Genomic DNA, 22,883 nt, shown 5'->3' with positions numbered 1-22,883 from the left:
TCCTCTAAAATCTTTGCTACATCAGTATCTCACCAAGAGATTCAACATTTACATATATGAAGGGCATACAGTTGTTGTACTTACCCATTAAATTCACCAGAAAAAGTTAGGGCTTGTCCATTCATAGAATAGTACAGCACAGAAGGAGGCCATTTGGCCCATAAAATCTGTGTCTGTTCTTTCAAAAAGCTATCCAGTTAGTCTCACTTGCCAGCTCTTTCCTCATAACGTTATAATTTTTTTCTCCTTCAAGTATTTATCCAATTCCATTAAAAGGCTACTATTGAATCTGTATCCACCACCCTATCAGGCACTGCATTCCAAATCCTAACTACTTGTTGTGTAAAAATGCTTTTCCACTGGTTCTTTTGCCAATCACCTTAAATCTGTATCCTCTGGGTATCAACCCTTCAGCCATTGGAAACAGCTTCTCTTTATTTACTCTATCAAAACTCTTTCTAAGTTTAAGCACCTCTTATTAAATCCCCCCTTTAGCCTTCTCTACTCCAAGGGGAACAATGCCAGCTTCTCCAAGTTATCCACGCAACGAATCTCTCATCTGTTGAGCCATACTAGTAAAATGTTTCAGTACCTTCTCCAAAGTGATATTCAGAATTAGACACAATCGTCCAGCTGGGATCGAAATAGTGTTTTACATAGTTGTAGCATAAATTCCTGGCTTTTGTACTCTCTGCCTCTGTTTATAAAGCTCAGAATTTTTTAAATAGCATGGCAATCTTCATTACTGCCAAACAACCACTCTGGTTCTGAAAATTAACTTTTACAAGTATGGAGTCTCATTCATTCAAAATTTAATTATTGGTGGTGATTTTAAAAGATTAATTTTTAAAAAAGCACTTTTCCTTTGTGTCTCTTTTATCTCTCTCTCTCTTAATACATTTGTGTTTACCTCCCTATTTGACTTTGTGCATGTGATATGTCATTGAATTAAATATTTTAACTGACATTTCCTAGTTTAGAATCAGTGCAGCTCATTAATAATTCTTCAATTTGATTGGTTAGGGATATACACAGTTTTTTCCATGTTCACACAGGTCCCAGATTCCCTGTAGAGGGCGCCACACTGTTTTTGAATTCTAATAATCACAACCTGCAGTGCAAAAACCCATAAAAAGTCTGTGGGCAAGTGTAATTGTAATGAAGGGCTGGCCGTTCGTTCACTGCTGACTGTAAAGTCCAGGTCAAATAAGTCTAGGTGGCACATTTACTAAGATAATGTTCTTAGCCACTTTATTTCATCCCTCAAGACACAGGTATAACTTGAACATGGGTGGGTGTGAGACTGTGTGAATGAATGACCCAAACTCTCAGATTCTATCCTTTGCACTTGTTCCAGAATTAGAAACAAGAAAATCCACTCATGAAGAAACTGTAACATTTTTTGCTATGCAGCGAAACGTGCTCTCTTGCTCTGACTAGTATTTACAGAATCTGGAAACACATGAAACTAATGCAATGCATGAAAATGGATTATGATGATACATTGCAACTAAATATTTAAAGACTATGTGCTAGAAAAGAGCAAGCATTTACCCAAGTCTGAGCAGTACTTCAGATTATTATTCTATAAACAGCAGATAACTATAGTATTGTGACTGCATAAATTGAAGATCAATAATGTGCATTTTCTGGATCATTAATTGAAAATCTTTACAGACCATCCTTAATGTAATAATATCTGTAACATTATTTTGCATGTCAGAGCCAATGAATGCTTCTTTATTTTGTACATAACCTGAACCCAATGAATCGCAAAAATCACAACATAGTTAAGGATGTGGAAGGTCATTGAGTTCTTATCTGTAGACAGATTCAGAAACTGTTTGTCATTGCTGAACAGGGTAAAAGCTGGCGATCATGAAGTTCACAGTATCTCACTTTCCTTACTTTTGCTTCGGTGTCTAATTTTTGTTTTAAGCTGGGGGTTAGAGAGGGAGAAGAATTGCTTCCTTGGGGTAGATGAAATGTGATTTTAATGACTAGAACTGTAAGATTTTCAGACACCTGATCAATTGTGAAAATTAGAAACCTAACATTTCTTTGATCAAATGTATTTTAGCTAAGGCAACTGAAACAGTCATTAAAGCCTCCTGTTAAAATTAATGGTTGCAAATATGCTAACATTATGTAAATCCACTCCATTGTTGAACAGCATCACTACAGAAAATCTATAAAGCTGTGATTTTATTTGTCGATCTTTATACCACCACTCCACATGGGCAGAAGTAATGACTATATAAATGTGTGGTGAATACCTCATACATATATGTCTACTGGTTTGTTTCTGTTCAACCTTCCTTTCTCAGTGAGATGTGACCAAAGAACTATTTACTTTAACCTTCTGTTCTTAGTGCAAATGAAGTGTTTTTAATTTACTGGAATTTGAAAGAATACATATCAGTAGCTATGTGGCCCCAAGAAAAAAAAACACAATGGCCCAGATTTTGCTGAAATAATACCAGTTAGGCTATCAGTGCACTCTGTTATTATAGGGTAGGTTGGACAGCAACCTCTTGCATCTTCACAGGCACAGTTAAATGCTGAACTCCAGAACTTGCTGTAATATGCTGCTCCTTTATAGGCTGCATTGTTACAGTCCTCAGCTCTGAAATCACTAATGACATGAACTTGCTGTATTTCCACACTAGTTCTGCATAAAAGATAGCTGGAAAGTTGCTGGTGCATTCAGGACTGAGTGAGTTTTCAATGGCGTAATACATGATAATTACTTCTGAATAACCTCTCTAGTACTGAAAAGTTAATTTTAGAAGTGTGGCGCCTCATTCCCTCAGAAGAAAATTAGTGCTGATGATTTTAAAAAAGAGTTCTTTTCCTCATTTTTCCTGTCTGCCTCTTTTATCTCTCTCCTTTAATACCATCTGCATTTCCCAATCTTTATTTCACGTTCTCTACATCATTTAAATCTAATTTATATTCCCTGCCTTAAACTTCTTAGTTTTCTCCCTGTGCTGTGTGGCTAAGTGAGGATTCTTCAAACAGATGGGTTGGTTCTTGACTTGCTCAGAGTTGCCACAGATCCCCTGCACTGGAAAGAATCCCCATGACAGGAAGTCTCCACTCTAAAGTTGGTCAAATGTTTGTGGCCATTTGTCAACAAAGTGAATGGTGAATGCCCTTCCTTCATTGCTGACCACAAAATCAGGGCCTATGAGGTATAATTGAATTTCAGTGAAATTTACAGTAAAGGTATGCGTAACAGTAAAGGTTAAATAAATGAATGCCTGTCAATCAATGAAAACACAAAATAGCCAAGAGCCTTAACTTAAAAATTCATATCAACCATTGAAAGCTAAATTCCTTCGGCAGTGTAACGAACCAGGTTTCTCACCAGCAAAAGATGGTTTCAGTGCATTATAAAGTCAGAGCACGAATGGACGAAAAGGCTATGTTGCTAATTTTACTTCCATTTCCAACCATAACAAGTTCATGTCGGGAGAAATAGCATCAAATCTAGATGTACCTACAATAATGATCTTTTAATCAGTTAATAAGCCACTTAACCTGTATATGTGGTAGAAATTCATTCGTCTAGCTGTGGAATACGTGGTACTGTGGAATATCTCAACATCTCAATTTAGAACCAAACATTGCAAGTCCTTGTAGACTAACAGAACTAGAAGAACTCATGTCAAGTCCCATATTATTAAGATATTCAATTATTTGCACAATACCTATCGATGTGCTCACACACAAATATTATGCCCAAGCTCACATGTAATAATAGATACTTCCAGACCAAACAAAGTGTCCTGGCAACATCCAAGATCATGCCACTGACACCAGTTAGACATTATTGTTGTATATTTGGTTAGTCTGCTACCATTTTGTATATTTGGTTAGTCTAGCTAGGAGAGATTACTGAGACTTCTGTAATTTTAACATTAACTCATTTATTACATATTAACTATATGCAGCTTTACATAAGTCTGTATGATTTCTCTGAAACCACGCTGCTTCTCCTTCGAGTCTCTCTCACATGTGATCTTATATCATCAGGGTGGGAGGTATTACTCACAGTCTCTCAGGCATTAACTCTTTTAAACCCTTACACTACATCTCCCCCCAAGTCTTTATCCATATATGTTTACACATTCTTTTTTAAAAAAATATTTTTACATACTACCCCATCTCCCCCCAAGTCTCTGACATCACAGATTTAAAGTGTCAGAAGGCTTCACAACTCTCCCTGATCATGTTGTTGTCAGACTTGGAAAATTATTAGTCTTTCTCTGAATTCTTGTTTCTAGGCTTAGACGGCGTTCATTGAGGTTTATAGTATCCACTACTTTCTGAGGTTCAACATCTGGTTCATCCAAAGATATGACTGATTGACGTCTTTGATGAATAGAAATAACATTTTTCCTGTTTCTTCTCATAGTACCTTCTAAAGTATATAAGATCTCTGTTAATTCTCATCTCTCTGGACAATTACTCCTCTCTGCCTTGGTCTTGTACCCATAACTTTTCTGCTTCCATCAACTTGGGTAGGTTCCAGGTACGGTATTTCCTATTATAATTATAAGCTTGTTGCTTTTGGGAAGACTTTTCTCTGTCTTGAACTCTCTGATAATCCTGGACTTCTAGCCCTGGATGGGAAGGATGGGAAGTTGTGTTTTGAGCTTCCTTCCCATTAACATTTCTGATGGTGCTAATCCACATTGCAATGGAGTAGATCTGTAGTTTAGGAGTGCTGCTTGAAAATCTTCATTCTTCTTTAACTGTGCTCTGATAGTTTTGATGCCTCTTTCAGCTTCACCATTAGATTGAGGATATCTAGGGGAACTTGTAAGATGTACAAATCCACTGTTTTCCATAAAGTACGTAAAGTAGTTGTTTGCAAATTGTGGTCCATTATTGGAAACTATCTCATCAGGAATACCATGTGTTGCAGAGATCTCCGATAAAGCTCGAATGATTATCTCAGCAGTCGTCGTGTACTAATATTTGATTTTGATCCACCTCGAAAAATATACAATGACAATGAGGTAGGATTTTCCATTAAACATGAATAGATCCATCGCCAGACATTCCCACAGTCTGGTTGAAAATTGGGTCGAAATAAAGGGTTCCTTTGGATCCTGCCTGTGTACTGCGCATACCTGGCAATTAGAAATAATTTCTTCTATATCTCTCAATATTCCCGGCCGCCACATGGACAACTGAGTCTGTGCTCTGTATTTCCTTATACCCATTTGGCCCTGGTGTATTTTCTCCAAGGGGTCTACCCAGAGTGAGTCCAGAATCATCAGCCTCTTGTCATATACCTGCAAATCATTCACAATTGTGAAGTGCTTGTATGTTCAAAGAGGATTTTCATCATCTTACCACTGGGACACTGCAGTGGCCAACCTTGTGTGCAATCTTGGTGATACAGATGCATTCTTCACCAGGGGATCCCTGCACTGTGCGCCTATTCCCTTTCCCTCCCCTGACCGTCACCCAGTTACCTTTATCCTGTACCTTAGGTGTCACTACTTCCCTATAACTGCTCTCTATCACCCCATCAGCCGCCTGAATGATCCGAAGTTCATCCAGCTCCAGTTCCCTAACGCGGTCTGTGAGGATTGTATGTTTGGTTATGTTTGCCACCATTTGGTATATTTGGTTAAGTCTAGATAGGAGAGATTACTGAGTCTTCTGTAATTTTAACATTAACTCATTTATTACATATTAACTATATACAGCTTTACATAAGTCTGAATGGCTTCTCTGAAACCATGCCGCTTCTCCTTCGATTCTCCCTCACATGTGATCTCCTACATCATCATAGGGGAGGTATTACTCACACTCTCTCAAACACTAACATTTCAAACAAGTATCATCACCAGATACACCACTCTTAACTGTGTCCTCATCACTCGCAGCTGTCACAGCACTGATTGTGACTCTGACCACTCCCTGGTGTGTAGCAAGGTCAGCATTCAGCTGACTATACCACTCCAAGAAGAAAGGTTGTCCTTGGATCAATGTTTGCTGCAACACTGACCCAGAAAGGACCCAGGAGTTTCTCAACATCCTTGATCAGGCTCTTTCAGACAACAACGTTCAAGGCCTGGGTGCAGTGTCAAAGTGGGTCACCTGTGTGTCACCATCTATAATTCTGCTCTCACTTCATACGGGAAATGAAATCAGAGGAATGCTGACTGGTTTGAGGCTTATTGGACTGAAATGGAATCAGTTACTGCAAGCAAGGGGGAGCCCTCGTGAACTACAAGCAAATCCCCAGCAAACAAATCCTCGATCCTCTCAGAGCTGCCAGAAACAAGTCTCAGCAGACTGCTCGGCACTGAGCCAATCAATACTGGTTGGAACTCTGCAACAGCCTACAATCTGCTGCTGGATCTGGGGATGCTAGAGGGATGGATGAAGGAATTAAGAAAGCAGTGGGCCTAGCAGTAACCAAATCAGCTCCCTTGAAGACAAAGATGGGTTGATCATCACTGAACCAAGCAAGCAGATGGAAACGAGGGTGGAGCATTCCGTCGAACTCTATGCAATGGAGAACATTGTCAATGAAGTAGCTCTCAGCGCCATTCCAGACTTGGCTCCCTGTCATGGAGAAGCTGGACAGTGAGCACACCATAGAGCTCAACTAGGCCACTAACTGTCTCACCAGTGGCAAAGCCCTGGGAATTGATGACATTCCACCTGAAATCATCAAAAGTTGAAAACTAGCACTGCTGCAGCATCTCCATGAACTGTTGTGTCTCTGTTGGAAGGAAAGATCTGTGCCTCAAGCTATGTCTGATGCAGTCACCTTGTCCAAATACAAGGGGGATCGGAGTGACTGCAACAATTACCAAGACATCTCCTTGCTAATTATTGTGGGGAGGGTCTTTTCTCGCGTTGCTCTGACCAGATTGCAGACCCTGGGGTGACCCATCTCAGTGTGACTTCAGAGCTGGCAGATCGACAGTCAACAAGATTTTCTCACATTGGCAGTTCCAGGAGAAGTGCTATGAACAGCACAGACCACTCTTCATTGCCTTCATAGACCTCACCAAGGCCTTTGACCTCATTCGCAGAGACGGACTCTTCAAAATACTACAGAAAATAGGCTGCCCTCCTGGATTCTTGAGCATCATTTCTTCTTTCCACGAGAACATGCACAGTTACATCAGTTACTTTGGAGTAACAGCCAGTTCTTTCAAGATCAGCAGTGGAGTAAAGCAGGGCTGTGTCCTGGTGCCAACTCTCTTTGACATATTCTTCTCCATGCTGCTATTGTATATTTTCACTGACTCAAATGATGGTGTCCACCCGCATACCAGAGCTGACAGCAAGCTGTTCAACTTGGCAAGACTGTGCGCCAAGACCAAAGTGCGTAAAGTCCTAGTCCGTGAGTTGCTGTTTGCTGATGACACTGAGCTGACATCCCATAATGAAGGTCACTTGCAACAGCTCTCCTGGGCCTTCAAGGAGTTTGGACTGACAATCAGCATCAGAAGACCAAGGTTATGGGCCAGGACATAGAGACTACACCTTTCATCAACATCGACCACCTCACTTTGGAGGTTGTTGACAGCTTCATATACCTTGGATCAACAATCACCAGCAACCTGTCCCTTGATGCCCTAATCAGCACCTTGAACAAAAAATAATAACTTCCACCTCTGCTGTCTCAAACCAATATTGGGCATCTCCTAGTAGGACAGAGTGCTGAATATGAAAGTACACTAGCGTACAGGGATCCCCAACATGTTTGCCCTCTTGAGTCAGCAGCAACTCCATTGGCTGGGTCATCTACGCCGGATGGATGATGGCCGCATCACAAAGATATGCTCTATGGTAAGCTTGCTATTGGCACGAGATCAATAGGTCACCCATGTCTGCGATACAAGGATGTCTGCAAGCGAGATGTCAAGTTTACTGGGATCAGTGTCGCTGTATGGGAAGTCCTTGCTGCTGACCAGAGTTCCTGGAGACAAGCACTCAGGAAGGGCATGGAAAAAGCAGAGGACAAAAGGAATGACCAGATGGTGGAAAAGAGCCCAGCGGAGGGAAAAAACTTCAGTTAACCTCGGGCCAATGTGGAAGGGATTGCCACTCACGAGTCAGCCTGTAGAATCATAGAAAGTTTACGGCACAGACAAAGGCCACTTGTCCCAGCTGAAAAACGTTCCACTCATTCTAATCCCACCTTCCAGCATTTGGTCCGTAGCCCTGCAGATTACGGCACTTGAGGTGCATATCCAGACATTTTTTGGAATGAGTTGAGGGTTTCTGCCTCAACTACCCTTTCAGGCAGCGAGTTCCAGACCCCTATCACCCTTTGGGTGAAAAACCTTTCCCCATCTCCCCTCTAATCTTTCTACCAATCACTTTAAACCTATACCCCCTAGTCACTGACCTCTTTGCTAAGGTAAATAGGCCCTTCACCTCCACTCTGTCTAGGCCCCTCAACATTTTGTACATTTATATCAGATCTCCCCTCAGCCTTCTCTGTTCCAAGGAGAACAACCCCAGCCTATCCAATATTTCCTCATAGCTGCATTTTTCCAGTCCCGGCAACATCCTCGTAAATCTCCTCTGTACCCTCTCTTGTGCAATTACATCCTTTCTGTAATGAGGTGACCAGAACTACACACAGTAATCAAGTTGTGGCCTAACCAATGATTTATACAGTTCCAGCATAACCTCCCTATTCTTATATTCTATACCTCAGCTAATAAAGGAAAGGATTCCATATGCCTTCTTAACCACCTTATCAACCTGTCCTCTAAGCCACAACAGGCGATGTTCAATTCAGAAGTGTCATACACTCCAGGCACAGTGCATTGTCTCCCAAGACAGACAGATGCCTATTAATACATTATATCTATGTGCTCACACACAACCATTTTGCCTAAGCTCATATTACAACATGTAAAAATAATCAGTATTGCAAGGGATGAATGTGCTTTAAATGTTCCACCTGCGCTCTTCAAAGATCAAGCCCTGCAGCTGAAACTGAACAACAGCATCTACCAAAGGACTAATCACATCTGTCACCAACATGAATTAACACTTGGGAAGAAAATCACCATCAGACGTAGCAATAAGTAAAGGGTGCAAAATAGAATACTGATAATGAAGTGGTAATGAGGGTGGAAGTGGGGTCAGCTGATCCATGTTTGGGGTCCAGCATACTTAAGCATCTATTGAGCTATATGAAGCCACAGAGGCTAGTGGATCAGATAGTACACCTTAGTCATAATTACTCTGGGGAGCCCAAGTGTCTTTGTGTAGTATTGTTCCACGATGTTTGGGTGATGGACACTGTTGCAACATACCCTCAAGCTTGGGGTAGTATGCATTGTGAATCATTGGGCTCCTTCTGCACTACCAGACTATCCATCAGTCCATCTTCTCATTTTTCTACTACCTCATTATTTTCTGCCTGCGAGCCACCACTGCATCCCCACTGCCCGACCAATAACTCGTATACACTATTCGCCTCAACTGTTCTTGTGATGATGCTTTGAAATTTTTCCATGTCAAGGGTGCTACAGTCAGGTGAGTTCTGGAGTAAAATAATCACTTTTTTATTGGCTTGGGCAGCCTCAGAATTTTTCATTAGATTCTCATTAATAACTTTAATAAATCCTTAGAAGCAAAATGTTGCTTTTTTTCTCATTTTTGAATTTAGTCACTCATCATCACAGTTACCAAATCAAAACCAGGTACAGATTGTAAAAAAGATTGATTGTTAAGTCGAATAATTGTATTTGTGGGGAGCATCGAAAGCACAGGAAGCAAATGAGGCAGTCATCTATTAATGGTATATTGCTGGGCTTGTGTGAAGTAATGGGAACACTCCATGAACTGCAATCTGGTCAGAATTCAATGACATCAGAAAGATTGTTTATGGCATGTGCAGAGCAACTGTAATGAATGCAAAATGGTCCCATGTTGTTTGTACTCGAAAAGAAAGCATCAAAGCAGGCAGAACTGCAATGGCTGGCTGCTGTGCCAATTGGGAGGAGAATAGTGGCATCAATAGCTGATTTTTGAGTTAACTAATCACACTGAAAATATATAAAAACTAGCTCAGCATTTTAATAAATCACCATTCCTTTGAAAGTGATTTTTGTGAAATAATGTAATAATTGATTTGCACAGCAAATCATCCTGGAAAGTACAACTTACCTGTACTATTTAACCTGCTTTTACTAGGCTACTACAGTGTTTCCATGAGCTGGATTTTATGCTCTCCCTGTGGTGAATTTGGTGGTGAGGAGGGCACTTAATTGGGTGGGATGGTGGCAGGTGGTGACCTCGCCACCTTCCCACCTCCACCCCATTAAGTCTATGGTGGGAAGGCCCATGGATAGCCTTCTCATCCCACTACTAATTGAGGCCCTGAAGGGGCATTTAATGACCAATTACAGACCTTTTCCTGCTGCCACTGGTATTAACCCAGCAACGAGTGGGCCTGTCCCCACGTCAGGAGCACGACATGCAAACCTGTGTGGGTTGCTTGTGGTCTCCTGGGAAGGTCCCTCTTTCAAAGGCAGTCAGAGCCTGATCCAAGGACCCGGCATTAGGAAGGAGTAGTGGGGGGGGGGGGGGGGCCGCGAAGAGCCACCCTCCAGTCATTGCTGCTGAACCCCCTACACACAATTTTCCCTTGACCACCACCCAGGGAAACTCTTCCTGCCATCACTTATCTCTGGCCTGGGTCTCTGCGTGATCCTGGGCCTCTGGTGGGTGATGTTTCAGCAGCAGCCACTGCCTCCCTGGTGGTGCTGCCGAGCAAAAGAACTGCCAGCCACTGATTAGCCGGCAGCTCTCAGCGGGCGGGACTTCCTGTCCCCGGGGTCCCAATCCCATGAAAGGCCTGCCAGTGACCTATTAATTGCTTATTTGCCTCCTTCCCCAAAGGAGGCAACGTGGGCCACTTGCCGGCTCTCCAGACAGCTGCTAAGACCCCCATTGCCATAAAATTTCCCATGTATCTAACCCTCATTCTCATTTTAAAAAGAGTGAAAATGATGGAAACACTCAGCATATGTGGGCAGAGACCAGTTAATATTTTAGGTCAATGTTCTTTCATCAGAACTGGAAGAAGTTAAAGATTAACAGCTTTAAAGCAAGTACAGAGCCGGGGTAAAGGGGTGGAGGACAAGAAAAACATAGCAGAAGGTCTGTAACATTTCACTACATTAGGTGAGCTATATGAATACATGTTGTTGTGTGTGTTAAGAATTGTTCTGCAAAGCAGTGAAATTTACAATTTGAAGAAAATGCTGGCCATCTTGCTTAGCAAGCCTGACAGGTTCATTGAATTAAAATCATTCTAGAATATTACCGAAGAAACCTTGGCCTAGAAATTAATTTAGGCCAGTTTTCGGATGCCAAATGGTCCCAGAGAATGTAGAAACGCATTGGCTGGGCTGAGTGTGCTTTTGTCGTTTCTGGTGTCTACATTAATGCCATGTGGTCCATCCAGTTTTAGACTCCTTATAGTTTTTTTTTAGCAGTTTGATATAAAAGTGAGTGGTTTTCGAGGACATTCCAGAGGACAGTTAAGATTGAACCACATTGCTGTCAGTCTGGACGACAGTTTCCTTCCCTAAAGGACATTAGTAAACAAGATGGGTTTTTTATGGCAATCCATTTGTATCATGGTCACCATTATGGAGACTATGTTCTTATTCCAGATTTATTTAATCAACTACATTTAAACTCTAGATCTTAAGTCAGGCCTCTGGATAACTGGTCCAGTAACATAACGACGATGCTATCATATCCATCTGATACTAGATGTTCACATTTCATTGGCATCATTGTCTCTAAAATCAAGAATATCTATTTGGCTGCCTAAAGGTTTATCTATCCTCTTCTCTCTGCATATCCCTCACTATACCATTACCATCAAGCTAGGGACCAACCCTGGTTCAATGAGTATAGAACCAGGGCGTACCTAAAAATGAAGTGCCAACCTGGTGAAGCTACAACTCAGGACTACATGCATGCTAACGTGAAGAGGTAGCATGCTGTAGACAGAGCTAAGCGATCTCAAAACCAACTGATCACACCTGCACTCCTGGAACATCCAGTCATGAATGGAGATTGACAATTAAATAATTAACAGGAGGAGCCGGCTCCATGAACATCCCCATCCTCAATGATAGCAGAGTCCAACATGTGAGTCAAAAGGCAAGGCTGAAGTGATTGCATCCAGAAGTACTGAGTGGATGGTCCTCACCATCACAGAAGTCAGTTTTTAGCAAATTCGATTCACTCTACATGGTATCAAGAAATGTCTAGCCCACTGGATACATAACATCCCAGCTACAGTGCTGAAGAGCTGTGCTCCAAACTAGCGTTGCCTCCACCCAAGCTATTCCAGCACATCTACAACACTTGCATCTACCAAACAAAGTGGACAATTGTCCAGATATGTCCTGTCCACAATAAAGCAGGACAAATTCAATCTGGCAAATTACTGCCCATCAGTCTACTTGCAATCATCAGCAGAGTGATGGAAGGGGTCATCAACTGTGCTATCAAGCAGCACTCACGCCCAGTAACTTGCTCACTGATGCTTAGTTTGCGTTTAGCCAAGACCACTCAGCTTCAGACCTCATTGCAACTTAGGTCCAAACATGGACAAAAAAGTTGAATTCCAGAAGTGAGGTGAGAGTGACTGCCCTTGACATCAAGGCAGCATTTGACCAAGTGTGGCATCAAGGGACCCAAGAACAATTGAAGCAAATGAGAATCGGGGGTAAAACTCTTCACTGACTGGACTCATACCTGGCACAAAAGGAAGATTATTATTTATTTTTTTTATTTATTTAGAGATACAGCACTGAAACAGGCCTTTTGGCCCACCGAGTCTGTGCCAACCAACAACCACCCATTTATACTAACCCTACAGTAATCCCATATTTCCTATCACCTAACTATACTAGGGGCAATTTACAACAGCCAATTGACCTATCACCTGCAAGTCTTTGGATGTGGGAGGAAACCGGAGCACCCGGCGAAAAACCACGGAGAAACAGAGAGAACTTGCAAACTCCGCACAGGCAGTATCCAGAACCGAACCCGGGTCGATGGAGCTGTGAGGCTGCGGTGCTAACTACTGCGCCACTGTGCCACCCTGGCTGTTGTTGTTGGTGGCCAATCATCTCAGCCACAGCTCATCACTGCAGGAGTTCCTCAGGGCACTGTCCTCGGCCCAATCACCTTCAGCTGCTTTTTCAATGACCTTCCCTCCATCACAAGGTCAGAAATGCAGATGTTCCCTGATGATTACACAGTTTTCAGTTCCATTTGCAACTCCTCAGATAATGAAGCAGTCTATGCCTGTATGCAGAAAGACCTGGACAACATTTAAGTTTGGGCTGATAAGTGACAAGAAATATTCACATCACCCAAGTGCCAGGCAATGACCATGTCCAACAAGAGAGTCAAATCACCTCCCCTTGACATTCAATGGCATTACATTTGCCAAATCCTCCCTATGAAGATCCTTACAAGGAGTGGAGGGTCACTATTGAGCAAAAACTTAACTGGACCAGCCACATAAATACTGATGCTACAAGTGTAGGTCAGAGGCTGATATTCTGTAGCAAGTAACTCACTTGACTCCCAAAGCCTTTCCACCATATATGAGTCACAAGTCAGGAGTGTTTTTTTTAATTCATTCATTCGTGGGATGTGGGTGTCGCTGGCTCGGCCAGCATTTATTATCCATCCCTAATTGCTCTTGAGAAGCTGGTGATGAGCTGCCTTCTTGAATCACAGCATTCCTTGGGGTGTAGGTACACCAACAGTGCTATTAGGAGTTCCAGGATTTTGTCCCAGTGACAGTGAAGGAACGGCAATATAATTCCAAGTCTGGATAGCGTGTGGCTTGGAGGGGAACTTGCAGGTTGTGGTGTTGCCATGCATCTGCTGCCCTTGTCCTTCTAGGTGATAGAGGTTGCAGGTTTGGAAGGAGCTGTCGAAGGAGCCTTGATGAGTTGCTACAGTGCATCTTGTAGATGGTACATACTGCTGCTACTGTGCGTCAGTGCTAAAGGGAGTGAATGAGTTGAAGGTGGTGAATGGGGTGCCAAGCAAGCATGATGAAATACTCTCCACTTGCCTGGATGAGTGCAGCTCCAACAACACTCAAGAGGTTCAACACCATCTAGGACAAAGCAACCTGCTTGATTGACACCCCCATCCTTCGCCACCTTAAACATTCACTCCCTCAACTACAAGTGCACAATGGCTGCAGTGTGTATCATCTACAAGATGCACTCCAGTAACTTGCCAAAGTTTCTTCAACAACACTACCATCCACTACCATCTAGAAGAACAAGAACAACAGGCTTGGGAACACCATCACCTGAAAGCTCCCTTCCAAGTCACACACCATCCTGACTTGGAACTATGTCTCTGTTCCTTGGTCAAAATCCTAGAACTCCCTACCTAACAGCACTGTGGGAGTACATTTACCACATGGACTGCAGCTGTTCAAAAAGGTGCCTCACCAACACCTTCTCAAGGGCAATAAATCCTGTCAGTAATGCTCGCATAAAACAGAGTTGAAAATGGTGGAAAACAGTGAGATGCTCACATGGAATAAAATGGTTGAAGGAGTATGAAGACAGTCAAAGGAAGGTTTGAGGACATGAGTGACACACTTCCTCCATGCAGGAAGTGATAGAATGTGTAATTAGGTGAAGTTACCTTAATAAGATGGAAGGGGCTGTTGCCAGTGAGCCAGGTTTCAGTCAAGCTCAGGAACTTGGTGCGCTTATTCAGGACAAGGTTGTGAAAGAAAAGGGCCCTGTTGCAAAAGCCATAGACATTTTGTAGGGTTATATAAAGAGGCCAGCTTGGGTTTCATTCGCAGGAGCTGATTCAATGAGGTTAGACTTGCATTTAAAATAATGCCTTCCCATGTTGATCAGAAACATCTCAACATCACAACCATGTTGCACACAGCAATATCCCACAAACAGATAGGAGTTGAATGACCAATCCTTGTTGCTTGGGGGTGGAATGTTGAAGATGACATAGGGAGAACTTTCCTGCTATTCCTTAAATAACCCCATGGGGTCTTTCCCAACAACTTGAATCATGGGACCAGGCAGATGGGGTCTTGGCTTAACATTTCATCTGAAAGACTGCACTGAGGTATCAACCTGCTAGAGTGGGCTTGAAGTAAGTTCTGCAGATGAAGTTGGAGACAAGAGACTTGGTCCCAGTTGTCTGTAAGTGTCACTGGTTAAGTAGTCAGTAGATGCCTCAGAGGGACTCATAGAATTTTTCTTCCAGCTGTGAGGAAACAGCTGAACTCGACTGAGCATTGCCCCGAACCTGTTACGCTAAGGAACTTGCTATGCAAAACAGTCGAATTTGGGAAACCACATGAGAAAAATGTTTCAAACATAATTGGCTGTACAAAGTGCATAGATTTTGGCTTTCCTTAAATATACTTAAATTAGCATTTTACACAACAAAGTTTCACAAATAAATGAATAAAGTATATTGTAAGTATGGACCAAGAGCTGGCCAATGGGTTTTGTGAAGCTGGAAACAACATAGTCGAGATGGGCTGAGAAAGTAGAGAAAGTAACAAATGATTGTAGATGAAGTACACTGTTGATACACATGAACGTGTGAGTTTTTATTTTTTAGTCACCACTGATTCACTAAGGTTTGGCAAAGTAAATGTTCTGGATATGCTCCATAAATTGGTCTATTAAGTTTCTACACTGGAATTTTTCAGGAGTCCAATATTTTCATCCGTATTAAAATAGTGAGTTCCTGTAACTTTAAAGTACATGTCATTTAAATCAGTAAAACCTGACAGATTACAAATAATTAAGACCACACATATCTTAATCAATAAATATAAAATTTAGGTGTCTTCAACCTCAAGAGAATATTCCATTATCCATAAAAGATTACAAGGCTAAGAATTTACACTCAGAAGAAATTAGAATTGACCTTGTGTATAGGATGCATACATTTTGGTGAAAATCAATGCAGTTTTCTATGTAATTTTCAAGCCAGCCACTACTGTGGAAAAATGATTAAATATTGACTATTTTATACTACTTTTCTTTAACTTGTCAAAAGACCATGAAACCATGAAGGACATTATGTCAAAAAGACATTTCAGTATCTGCACAAACCATCAGTTTAACGGCAAGTATTATGTGGCTTTATTCTCAAATGAACTGCTCCAATAAATATTGTTAACTGCAGGACTGATCATCATGGAAACAATTCAGTGCTTTGTTCAAGCACAAGTTTGCTCTCTGATCAGAACTTTTACAACATTCATGAATTGTATTTACACTTAATCACAAGCAGTTCTCAGTGACAAAAATAGTTTTATAGATGAGTTCATCTAAGCTAAGGAGCATAAATAATTATCCTATTTGTGTATGAGTATTGCATTGCAGTTCAGACTTTAACTTTATTTTATGAATCAGAGGACCTAAAATTCAATTTAGGTTTAAAAAAACAAAATGTTTACTCCAGCTAAACAGTTACTTCATACACAAGTAATCTCTTACTGTTTCGCTCTCTATCATTTAGAACTTTCAAGCTGTTTCGAACTTGTCACTCCTCAAATTTGGAACTTATTTTATTTTCATATTTCTTCCTGAAATCCTTTTGTTACTTTCACATTTTCTAGGATGGAAGTGGATACTGTTTTGACAGATACAAAAAAGGAAAGATGTATTGTAGGGAGTAGTTACAGACAAAAGTGTACAAAACAGTGTGATATTTTACATGTGTGTTGTCTCCAGAAAGTAGCACCCAACACATGAAAGCTTACTGTTACACGATCACTTTTGTGTCAACTTGAAATGGTATTTGGTGCACATAAATGTGAAAGTGATGGTGTTTCTGAGCTGATTGCTAAGCACACTGAAGCAAGAGTTTTGAGATCACTTCTAGCAATTCACACATATAGTAAGTAATCTCACAGCTCTTTGAGTTTGTGCCAGATGAAATACAGATCTACTCTAGAAACATTTTGAAACATTTTAACACCACCCCAGTCGTTTAAAATCCTTTTAATATTATGAGAAAAGGGCATCTCAGGTCTGTCTTCAGAGAGCATAAAAATAAGCAGTTTAGGAATTGGAACTTTGTGCATGCATCCCAGTTCAGAGCTAAATGCTCATTAAGAACAATAGGGCAATAATACTGGGTGATTTTACCTATCCTAAAATAGACAAAGATAAAGGTATTGCACGTGATCAAAGTGGTGATTGATTGCTATAATGCATTCAAGATTGCTTCCCAGATCGGCATGTTTCATGTCCAAGAAGGAAAGAAGCCAAACAAAAAAAGATAATAAGGAGTCAAAGGTAACCATGATGGATTGGGAAAAGAAAAAGTTCAGTGAGTTAAGAGATTTGACCCATATTAATTTATATATTTGAAAATAGGATGATGGATTAGCAGTGGGAAATGTTCAAATACGAGATGAAAAGAATACAGAATGGATGTATTCCTATCTGTAAGACAAAAAAAAAAGGAATACATGAAAGAATAAAGCTCAATAAGAGCAGTATGAAGATTGTGACGGAAAATCGGTGGTGACCCCATCCTGGGACAAGTGCTTGGATATACCCATCGGAAGCTTATTGAGTTGATCCTGGTATACTTTCCAGGGTCAGGTTAACGTTTCCTCACCTGCATCTCAATGGACAAATAATCAGCCAATCCTTGTTGGGGCTGGTAGAAGGGGGTCAGAAAGAATAATTGTGCCTCCATGCACACCTGTTCCCCCCCACCCCCCCTTACATTTAAAAGTCATTGCTAAACTGACAGGACCGCAATTTAATGTCTCATTTGCCACTTCCAGTTGTGCAGCACCCCTTCAGTACTCACTGAAATGCTAGCCTAGATTCTGTGCTAAAATTTCTGGGTCAACAGGTTGTAGGATCAAGCCTGATTGCAAAGGTGAGAGTGCCACCACTGAGCCAAGGCTGACACTTGGAATTGCAAATGGAGGTTGAAAGTAAGGATGTAGGTGTAGAGAAGGATGTAGATCAATTCTAAGAGTTACTGTAGAAATGGAGTTGGTTCTGAACCAAAAAGCAGAACTCAAAAGGTTAAGTCACCTGATAGAGAGGACATAATAAAAGTCCTCCTTAGATATACAAATTGTGCAGCATGAATTGATGAGTATATAACACCTCTGTACAAAAATGGAAAGAAGGACGATTGGGGTGACAATTAGACTAACGTCAGTTGTGGGCACACTCTTCAAATTGATAATTCAAGATCAAATTAGCAAGCACCTGGTGACTGCTGACACAAAACTTGGGGACTTAGCAAACAAACAGTGTGGAAAATTGTCGACTTAAGGGAGGACACACAGGTTAATAGAATGAGCAAACAGGGGGCAGATGAAATTTAAAGTGGAGAAATGTAAGGTAATGCATTTTGGGAGGATAACCAAGAAATGGGAGTATCAACTCAGTTGATGGGAGTAGAGGAAGAGAGATCCAAGGGTGCAAATACATAATTTCTTGAAAGTATGAGCCCAGACAGATTCAGAAAAATGTTATTTAAAAAAGGGAACGACATTTTGAGTTCTGTATCTGAGGGTATAAAGTACAAAATCTAAGAGGTGATAATAAATTTGTAAAAGGCAAGTAGTTACACCACAGAAAAAAATTGGGCACCCCATCAGGGCAAAGACTTTAAAAGAGATAGAAAGCCTACAGTGTAGATTCACCAAGAACAGCACCCACAGTGCTGTTAGGAAGGGAGTTCCAGGATTTTGACCCAGCGACAGTAAAGGAACGGCGATAAAGTTCCAAGTCAGGATGGTGTGTGACTTGGAGGGGAACTTGCAGATGGTGGTGTTCCCATGTATTTGCTGCCCTTGTCCTTCTAGTTGGCAGAGGTCGCAGGTTTGGAAGGTGCTGTCTAAGGAGCCTTGGTGCATTGCTGCAGTGCATCTTGTAGATGGTACACACTTCTGCCACTGTGCGTCGGTGGTGGAGGGAGTGAATGTTTGTAGATGGGGTGCCAATCAAGCGGGTTGCTTTGTCCTGGATGGTGTCGAGCTTCTTGAGTGTTGTTGGAGCTGCACCCATCCAGGCAAGTGGAGAGTATTCCATCACACTCCTGACTTGTGCCTTGTAGATTGTGGACAGGCTTTGGGGAGTCAGGAGGTGAGTTACTTGCCTCAGGATTCCTAGCCTCTGACCTGCTCTTGCAGCCACGGTATTTATATGGCTACTCCAGTTCAGTTTTCGGTCAATGGTAGCCCCTAGGATGTAGATAGTGAGGGATTCAGCGATGGTGATGCCATTGAATGTCAAGGGGAGATGGTTAGATTCTTTCTTGTTGGAGATGCTCATTGCCTAGCACTAGTGTGGCGCGAATGTTACTTGCCACTTATCAGCCCAAGCCTGGATATTGTCCAGGTCTTGCTGCATTTCTACACAGACTGCTGCAGTATTTGAGGAGTCGCGAATGGTGCTGAACATTGTGCAATCATCAGCAAACATCCCCACTTCTGACCTTATGATTGAAGGAAGGTCATTGATGAAGCAGCTGAAGATGGTTGGGCCTAGGACACTACACTGAGGTACTCCTGCAGCGATGTCCTGGAGCTCAGATGATTGACCTCCAACAACCACAACTATCTTTCTTTTTGCTAGGTATGACTCCAGCCAGCAGAGGGTTTTCCCCCTGATTCCCATTGACCTCAATTTTGCTAGGGCTCCTTGATGCCATACTCAGTCAAATGCTGCCTTGATGTCAAGGGCAGTCACTCTCACCTCACCTCTTGAGTTCAGCTCTTTTGTCCATGTTTGAACCAAGGCTGTAATGAGGTCAGGAGCTGAGTGGCCCTGGCGGAACCCAAACTGAGCATCACTGAGCAGGTTGTTGCTAAGCAAGTGCCGCTTGACGGCACTGTTGATGACACCTTCCATCACTTTACTGATGATTGAGAGTAGGCTAATGGGGTGGTAGTTGGCCGGGATGGATTTGTCCTGCTTTTTGTGTACAGGACATACCTGGGCAATTTTCCACATTGCAGGGTAGATGCCAGTGTTGTAGCTGTACTGGAACAGCTTGGCTAGGGGCACAGCAAGTTCTGGAGCACAAGTCTTCAGTACTATTGCCGGAATGTTGTCAGGCCCCATAGCTTTTGCAGTATCCAGTGCCTTCAGTCGTTTCTTGATATCACGTGGAGTGAATCGAATTGGCTGAAGTTTGGCATCTGTGATGCTGGAGACTTCAGGAGGAGGCCGAGATGGATCATCAACTCGGCACTTCTGGCTGAAGACTTTTGCAAATGCTTCAGCCTTATCTTTCGCACTGATGTGCTGGGCTCCCCCATCATTGAGGATGAGGATATTTGTGGAGCCACCTCCTCCAGTTAGTTGCTTAATTGTCCACCACCATTCACGGCTGGATGTGGCAGGACTGCAGAGCTGAGATCTGATCTGTTGGTTATAGGATCGCTTAGCTCTGTCTATCGCATGCTGCTTACGCAGTTTGGCATGCAAGTTGTAGCTTCACCAGGTTGACACCTCATTTTGAAGTATGCCTGGCGCTGCTCCTGGCATGCCCTCCTGCACTCTTCATTGAACCAGGGTTGGTCTCCTGGCTTGATGGTAATGGTAGAGTGGGGGATATGCCGGGCCTTGAGGTTACAAATTGTGGTTGAGTACAATTCTGCTGCTGCTGATGGCCCACAGCGCCTCATGGATGCCCCAGTTTTGCATTGCTAGATCCGTTCAAAATCTATCCCATTCAGCACAGTGATGGTGCCACACAACACGATGGACGGTATCCTCAATGTGAAGGCGGGACTTCGTCTCCACAAGGACAGTGCGGTGGTTACTCCTACCAATACTATCATGCACAGATGCATCTGTAGCAGGCAGATTGGTGAGGACGAGGTCGAGTATGTTGTTCCCTTGTGTTGGTTCCCCCACCACATGCCACAGACCCAGTCTAGCAGCCATGTCCTTTAGGACTCGACCAGCTCAGTCAGTAGTGGTGCTCCCGAGCCACTCATGGTGATGGAAATTGAAGTCCCCCACCCAGAGTACATTTTGTGCCCTTGCCACCCTCAGTGCTTCCTCCAAGTGTTGTTAAACATGGAGGAGTACTGAGTCATCAGCTGAGGGAGGGCGGTAGGTGGTAATCAGTAGGAGGTTACCTTGCCCATATTTGACCTGATGCCAAGAGACTTCATGAGGTCCGGAGTCAATGTTGAGGACACCCAGGGCAACTCCCTCCCTACTGTATACCACTGTGCCACCACATCTGCTGGGTCTGTCCTGCCGGTGGGACAGGACGTACCCGGGGATGGTGATGGCAGTGTCTGGGACATTGTCTGTTAGGTATGATTCCGTGAGTACGACTATGTCAGACTGTTGCTTGACTAGTCTGTGGGACAACTCTCCCAACTTTGGCACAAGCCCCCAGATGTTAGTAAGGAGGACTTTGCAGGGTCGACAGGGCTGGGTTTGCCGTTGTTGTTTCCGGTGCCTAGGTCGATGCCGGGTGGTTCGTCCGGTTTCATTCCTTTTTATTGACTTCGTAGCGGTTAGTTACAACTGAGTGGCTTGCTGGGCCATTTCAGAGGGCATGTAAGAGTCAACCACATTGCTGTGGGTCTGGAGTCACATGTAGGCCAGACCAGGTAAGGACAGCAGATTTCCTTCCCTCAAGGACATTAGTGAACCAGATGGGTTTTTTACAACAATCGACAATGGTTTCATGGCTATCATTAGACCAGTTTTAATTCCAGATTTTTATTAAGTTCAAATTCCACCTTCTGCTGTGGTGGGATTCGAACCCATGTCCCCAGAGGAATACCCTGGGTCTCTGGGTTACAAGTCCAGTGATAATACCACTACGCCACCGCCTACCCCAGTAGCCAGTGCCCCATGAACCGAAACTCACTTCTCCCACACCGGTCTTTGAGCCATGTATTCATTTCACTCATCTTATGTGCCCTCTGCCAGTTGGCACGTGGTTCAGGTAATAATCCAGAGATTATTACCCTTGAGGTTCTGCTCTTCAATTTGGCACCTAGCTCCTCATACTGTCTAAGCAGAACCTCTTTCCTTGTCCTACTTATGTCGTTGGTGCCTACATGGACCACGGCAACTAGATCCTCCCCTTCCGATTCCAAGTTCCTGTCCAGCCCTGAGAGGTCCTGATAGGATTGAGCTGATAAATACATCATAGGCAATATTGCTTCAGCTGCTTCATCAATGACCTTTCCTCCATCATAAATTCAGAAGTGGGGATGTTCGCTGGTATTGCACACTCTTCAATTCCATTTGCAACTCCTCAAAGTATATAAAGTATAACATAAATGTTGGGTAACCAAAACTGATGATGTAGCAAATAGAAGAGGTCTGTAATTAGGATACAAGAGGAACATTTAATTTAAGGATCTGTTGGCCTTGGATGAAATACAAAACAGGATGAATAAAGTGTTTAAAGTATTCTATGTGAATAAACACAGCAATAACTCTGATACCTGTGGGTGCATTCAAATATCTTCAGCTTTTAAATGTAGCATTTAGTAAGACATTCAAAATAGCTGTCAAGAAGCTGTAAGATTTTTGCAAACTACTTCCACAGATGGTGGATTAAGGAAGACCAGAATGACAGAAGTGTATGAAGGGTGAGCTGGTGATTTGTTCAAAGTGGCTCAAAGGCTGAAATCAGAGAAATCAACAGATCCACTTTCACTAAATTCTGAACTTAGTACAAAAACTCTGCAGAGGATAGTTCTGCTGGAGACTGAATTGAATTGTTCTAGTTGGACAGTGATGAATAACAGTTCCTTGTTTTAGCCCTGCTGAGTGAACACACCATAATGTTACTGATTGTATGCCCAA

Source organism: Heterodontus francisci, chromosome 7 (genome assembly GCF_036365525.1).
Source record: "Heterodontus francisci isolate sHetFra1 chromosome 7, sHetFra1.hap1, whole genome shotgun sequence".
NCBI classification, from domain to species: Eukaryota; Metazoa; Chordata; class Chondrichthyes; order Heterodontiformes; family Heterodontidae; genus Heterodontus; species Heterodontus francisci.
The sequence above is the reverse complement of the archived record's forward strand: the minus strand, read 5'-3'. Positions refer to the sequence as shown.